Source organism: Rattus norvegicus, chromosome 11 (genome assembly GCF_036323735.1).
Source record: "Rattus norvegicus strain BN/NHsdMcwi chromosome 11, GRCr8, whole genome shotgun sequence".
In the NCBI taxonomy this organism is placed as follows: domain Eukaryota; kingdom Metazoa; phylum Chordata; class Mammalia; order Rodentia; family Muridae; genus Rattus; species Rattus norvegicus.
The window spans coordinates 4,558,889-4,564,901 of record NC_086029.1 but is presented as its reverse complement, the minus strand read 5'-3'; the positions used below and the strand labels follow the sequence as shown (position 1 = coordinate 4,564,901).

At 44.3% G+C, this 6,013-nt stretch overlaps 1 long non-coding RNA gene across 1 annotated transcript; it reads right to left on the bottom strand.

The window, feature by feature from the left end:
• Window positions 1-3,249: 3,249 nt before the first annotated feature.
• Window positions 3,250-5,027, bottom strand: LOC134481121 (uncharacterized). The gene is made up of 2 exons (XR_010056347.1): window positions 4,857-5,027; window positions 3,250-3,786 (listed from the first exon to the last, which is right to left on the bottom strand). It is a non-coding gene; the product is annotated as an uncharacterized LOC134481121 (long non-coding RNA).
• Window positions 5,028-6,013: the final 986 nt, after the last annotated feature.

Genomic DNA, 6,013 nt, shown 5'->3' with positions numbered 1-6,013 from the left:
CAGGAATATGTGTGCCTTAGTTACTGTTCTATTGCTGTGAAGAGACACCGTGACCAAATCAATGTATGACAGGAAACATTTAATTGCCGTCTTACAGTTTCAGAGGGTGAGTCCGTGGACCATTGTGGTAGACACCATGACAAAAGGCTGGCAGGCAGACAGGCCTGGCTGTGTAGATCCTGGGAGCTCACATCCTGCTCCCCAGATGAGAGAGAGAGAGAGAGAGAGAGAGAGAGAGAGAGAGAGAGAGAGAGAGGGAGAGGGAGAGAGAGAGGGAGAGGGAGAGGGAGGGAGAGAGAGAGGAAGAGAAAGAGAGAGAGAGGGAGAGGAAGAGAGAGAGAGGGAGAGGGAGAGAGTGAGAGAGGGAGAGGGAGAGGGAGGGAGAGGGACAAGGAGAGGAAGAGGGAGGAGAGGGAGGAAGGGAGAGGGAGAGAGAGAGGGAGAGGGAGAGAGAGGTTGTGAGAAGGAGAGGGAGAGGGAGAGGGAGAGGGAAAGGGAGGAAGGGAGAGAGAGAGGGAGAGGGAGAGGGAGAGGGAGAGGGAGGGAGAGGGAGAGACACATACAAACAGAGAGAGGGAGAGGGAGGGAGGGAGGGAGGGAGGGAGGGAGAGAGAGAAGCCTGGTGGGCTTTTGAAATCTCAAGGCCCCCACCTCCCATTGACACATCTCTTTTAACAAACACACAACTCCCAATCCTTTCTAAACAATCCACAAACAGGAAACCAAACACATTCAAGTATTTGAACCTCTGAGGGTCACACTTATTCAAAATCCTAAAGTATGTTATTTTTTTTCTTTTAAAAGAAATCAAGTAATGAGTGTCCATCCCATTTGGTAGTATATTTTATCGTTACATTCATTTGTCAGAGGTTAGGGTTATTTGCATAACAAGTTTACAATCAAGCAATATCTCTCCCATAAGCCAAAGGCATCATACCTCCCCCATTTCAACTTGATTATCCACATAGGGGTTACGGAAACATATCCCTTCATCCTGATTTAGTTCAAAACATGGGAAGATATTGATGTGCAATTAATTGCTATTCATAATGGGATAAAACAGAAGCCAACATGATTGAGTCTATTGTTGCTGGGAGCTGAAGATTTCCCTTCCATTTAATAAAACGTGATAAATATGATTTTAACGCAAGCCTAGAAACCCCAACAAAGCCTCTGGTTTATATTTTTTTCAGTATTTCCAGATCATTCTCTGTGATACACAGGAACCTAGAGGAGGAGAACTGTGTGGAGTCACTGACACACACTCAACCAAGGATTTGTTTGCACAATAAGGAGATATATCTTGTCCTCTGAGAGTTGGCCCCAGGACTCCCAATGATCTAAAAGTCCTCAGGTTCCTTGGATAAAATGACACTGCATTTCTATGTAACCTATGCAAGCCTCTCGTATACTCTAGTCGTATTTATATGTGTGTATGTGTGCATGTGTGTGCATAGAGGCATGTAATTTCAGAGGCTGGGGGAGGGTAGAGCGTGTTCTGCTCCTTCACTCCCTACTGTATTCCCTTGTGACAGGGTCCCCTGCTGAACCTGAGGTGAGGCTCACTCTCAGGAAGCCCCGGTCATCCTCCTGTTCCCATACCAAGCACTGGTGTTTGCATGTGTGACCACACACTTGGCTTTACCCCTCTGCAGTCTCCCCAGATCCTCCTACATTTTAAATAATCTCTGAACTACTTTTGTACTTAATGAAATGAAATCATGAGGGTCTGTTATTTAGGAGATGACAAGAAAAATGGTTTGTATGTGTTCAGTACAGATATGGTATTTTAAAAACCAGTTTTACTAGTTCCTTGAGAACTTTGTACATTATATATTGATAGAATTTACTTCTCACGTCTCTTCCTAACTCCTCTCTGATCCATCCCCACCTAATCCCTTCTCCCAACTTCAAGCTCCCTTTCTGCCCTCCGTAATAACCCACTCAAGTCCTTTATGCTGCCCATAAATTCATGGACCTTGGGCAAGCCCCTGGAGCCTGGCCAGCTTATCACCAGCTATATCTTTGTAGAAAACTGACTCTCCCTTTCCTATCAGCTAGGGCTGAGGGATCGTGGTCCTGTCGTGTATAGAAGACACTGCTTTGTTCTGGTTCTCGCTGACATCTGTATCTTATATTTCCACTCCCTCTTCCTTGAGGGTTCCTAAGACTCAACTCCTTCCCTTTTTGCCTCTCTCTGTGAGTCTGTGTATATGCGTGTGTGTCTATATTATAGATGTCCCATTTTACATTCAAGCACACACATGGTGGGGGCGTCTTTATAATTGACTGCTGATGGTATCTCACCCCAGACAAAATGCTGCAATGGAGACATGGTGTAGCTCAGTCCCATAAAGAAATAGGAGATGTTGAGAAACCTACCCAGCTGTTTCTAGTGTGAGGTGACGTTTAGATCTCTGACACAACCTTCTGGCCCTGCCCTATGGGTTTAAGATACACATTGTCCCAGTACAATGTTCAAAGGTGGGACGATGGATATTGATTGGACCCTGTGGGTTGTAATCAATGAGTTCATCTGTTGATGGATGTGTATGAAGGTGGCGGGAAACTAGGAGATAGGAAATTAAGGGACTTGGTCATTTGGGACATGTCTTGGAGGGTGTTTTTTTGTCCTTGGTCTCTTCCTGTGTTGGTGCTTCTTGGATGACAGTGAAGTTAGCAGTTGAGCTCTATCATGCCGCTTTCATGGTCATGTGACAATGAACGGAAACCTATGAAACCATGAACCAAAATAAGTTTGTTTACAATTTGAGTTGCTAGGCAACATGTAAGAGTGATGAATGGGATTAACATGAAAGTGGCCAAAAGTGATGCTGAGCACACCAGGTCAGGACTGGATTTGATGTAGGAGGACCCATGACTTAACCCTTTAAACTCTTTGTCTGGAGGCTGCACGCTAAGAGAAGATCCAATGTTTCCCAAGTGGTTTTATCCAGACGATTCTGCCAATGTATCTGTTGTCTTAGCAAATCAAGATCCTTGCTGCTTACCGCTCTGGTCCTCCTGACTTCACTTCTGTGTTTTTAATAGACTTTGATATCATATGAACTAGTGGGAAATGAGTATTAAAAAAGGGAAGGAAGCTATAAATTTTGCTTTAAAATCATTAAATTACACATTTAAATGGATTTTTAAGTATGTAAATTATACTGCAATAAGGCTGCAGAAAAGGCTTGGACAACTATGATGCTTGTCGTGTGATTTGCTATTTGTCATAGTTCCTGTGACTTTGATCTTAATAGTAGTGGGTTTTATTACAGATGACTCAGACACCAGGGTAACCATGCACTTGCGAGATGGGCGTCTTTCACTTGAGGAAACACTACTTTGTGAGGCAAGACCTTAAGCTTTAAAATCCTCTCATCGCTGTGAAGTGCCAGTCCGTAGTCACAATCAATTCCATCATATTTGACCAGATAGAGAGAGGGATTTGTTGGCAGTTGATCTAGAACCATGACCTTCCACTGGGTGACGGGCTCATCACCTTCCTTCCATACATGAGAAATTCTGCATTCCACAATGTCCCCCAGGGCCTGGGGAGAAGGCCTCCTCCTCCTCCGCTTCTGGAAGGATGGTGTGCTCATCCTCTTCAGAGACATCCTCTTCTTCTTGGCTGTAGACCTAGTGTGGTAGGCAACGACATCCTGGTCCACTGTCTTGTGGGTATCGTTCGGAGTTCAGGCTTCATACTTGCCCGTGGCCTGGGTTTGAAGAGCTCTCCTGCTTAAACCAGACACAATGCTGGTGCCGCTGTCATGTGAGTGCCTGCAAGAACAATGGGGTTGGGGTGGAGAGGGCGCTGGACCAAGGCTCTTGTCTAAGAGAACTTTGGCGCAGGTGAGGAAGGCGATGGTAAACAAGGTTGAGCATCTGAATCTTATTCTGTCATATTCAGAAGTTCGTAGGAGGGCTGGGCAATGGTGGAGCACACCTTTAATTCCAGCACTCAAGAGGCAGAGGGAGGTAGACCTCTGTGAGATCAAGGCCAGCCTGGTCTACAGAGTTAGTTCCAGGATAACAAAATCTACGCACAGAAAAACCCTCTCTCAAAAATCAAAATCTAAAGTTCAAAGGAAAATTTAAAAAAAAAATGGTTCTCTACAGCTCAGAATAACATATTCAGACACATTTCTTCAGCCCGAGGCACTTTGCCTCTGCTGAGGAACCTCTCCTTGAATGGCTAGGTCAGTGTGGGATTAAGTATCCCTGTCCCCACTTTAAGCAAGCAGAACAGATAAAGGATAGCAAAGGAGCCAGGAGGGTGGCCACACCCCTCTTCTACCCTCTAACTATGCGCTATGTGACAACATCCACAAGTGTCTGCCCAGAGACACAGCACACCAGTCCACTGGCTTTCTGTACTGTGCATCCTGACCCAGCCCCAGGTTTATTCCGCGAAGCTGTTGCAACTTCGACCGCAAGAAGAGTCTTTTGTGTAGGCAGCAACAGCCATTTAGAAATAATATCTCCTGGGGTTGGGATTTAGGTCAGTGGTAGAGCAGTTAACTAGCAACCACAAGGCCCTGGGTTTGGTCCTCAGCTCCGAAAAAAAAAAAAAAAAAAAACAACAACAACAACAACAACAACAACAACATCAAAAAGAAATATTATCTCCTAAAATGCACAGGCACAGAGAGGAGCTTTGGCACTTTAGTAGAATTATGAATTAGATATTGTTAGCAAAGGATAATAAACTCTCAGACTGACTAGCCTAGACCGTCCGCCGAGCTCTCAAACGTGGAAGACATCAGAACAGATGGTTACTCGCTGTACGAGGGAAAACTTTTAGCTTTCTGGGCTACAAGGGTCCCAGTTATCTTCATAAACGTATTTACCGAAAGAAAATGTCCTAGTTGTCCAGATTATGTCTTCGGAAACCGGTCAGGCTCCAAAAGCCTGTTGAACAATTGTGGGGTTCAGGAGCTGAACTGGCTTTCACACCCTGCTGGGAAGATAGTGAACCCACCTTCAAGGGAGTCTAGCGCCCCCAAGTGGAAGAGAAGCGCAACCTCCGCCCAGTGCTCTGTGACATCATCCAGGCTCTGCTTACGTCATAGAAGCACTCTCAGACCAGTTCCTTCCCTAGTTACGCTTAGAAACTTCCAGCATCTAGGTTTTAGCTTCTCATGTAGCCTCCTGGAGACCCAAAATAAAGTCCCCACCAAAATATTCTGATGACTCGAGTCACAGTCTGCCCAAGTAGCTCTTTTCATGCATTTTATTTCTGAAAAAGTCTTTTGTTTCTGAGTCACCAACATCCTTGGTGGTTATTGTCCCAGCTCCTATCTTTCCTTTGGTTATCTTTAAGCCATTCTCCGTATCGGAAATATTGCTAGCCTCTCTCCGAGGCAACCCACTGGACAGCACACCAAAATTAGCTTTATCAAAACCCACAATTAGAGGAGGGCCATTTTTATTCAAACAAAGCTGGAATTTGACAGGATTAAATACCTTGTATTGAAGTCAATGGGAATCATGAATTATGTATTCTTTGCAAAGAGGGAGGAAAAATTAGCTCCTGGACCTGCTTCCAAAGTCGGGATAAACTGATGACAAACCCGATATCGACCAGTCGTATTTTAAATGTCTTAAAATTCACCAGCACTTCAGGTCAAGGAATTTATTAGATCAAATGCAGCAAAACAGGATGAAATAGATGACGTAATTTTGTTTTTGAAATATGGGTAGACAGAATCCTGGATGCAGGTAAGTGTGGAATTTACCTGTAAATTAAAGGGCACTTTAATTGTTTGTGTCACATAGTTCTTCAGATCTTCAAAAGGATTCTTTTCAGAACCCTCCCCTGTCCCCACCACACTCTGACCCTCCCTTCCCTCTTCCCAATAATTCCCTTCCACTTTAACATTATAATTTTTTTAAACATACTTAGAGCTTAACAACTTATGGCAGCTTTTTAAAATCTGTCCACTTTTCTAAGTGCATCGTCCTCTTTTTCTCCCTTTTATCTTAGTTTTAAGCACATTTTCCTTCA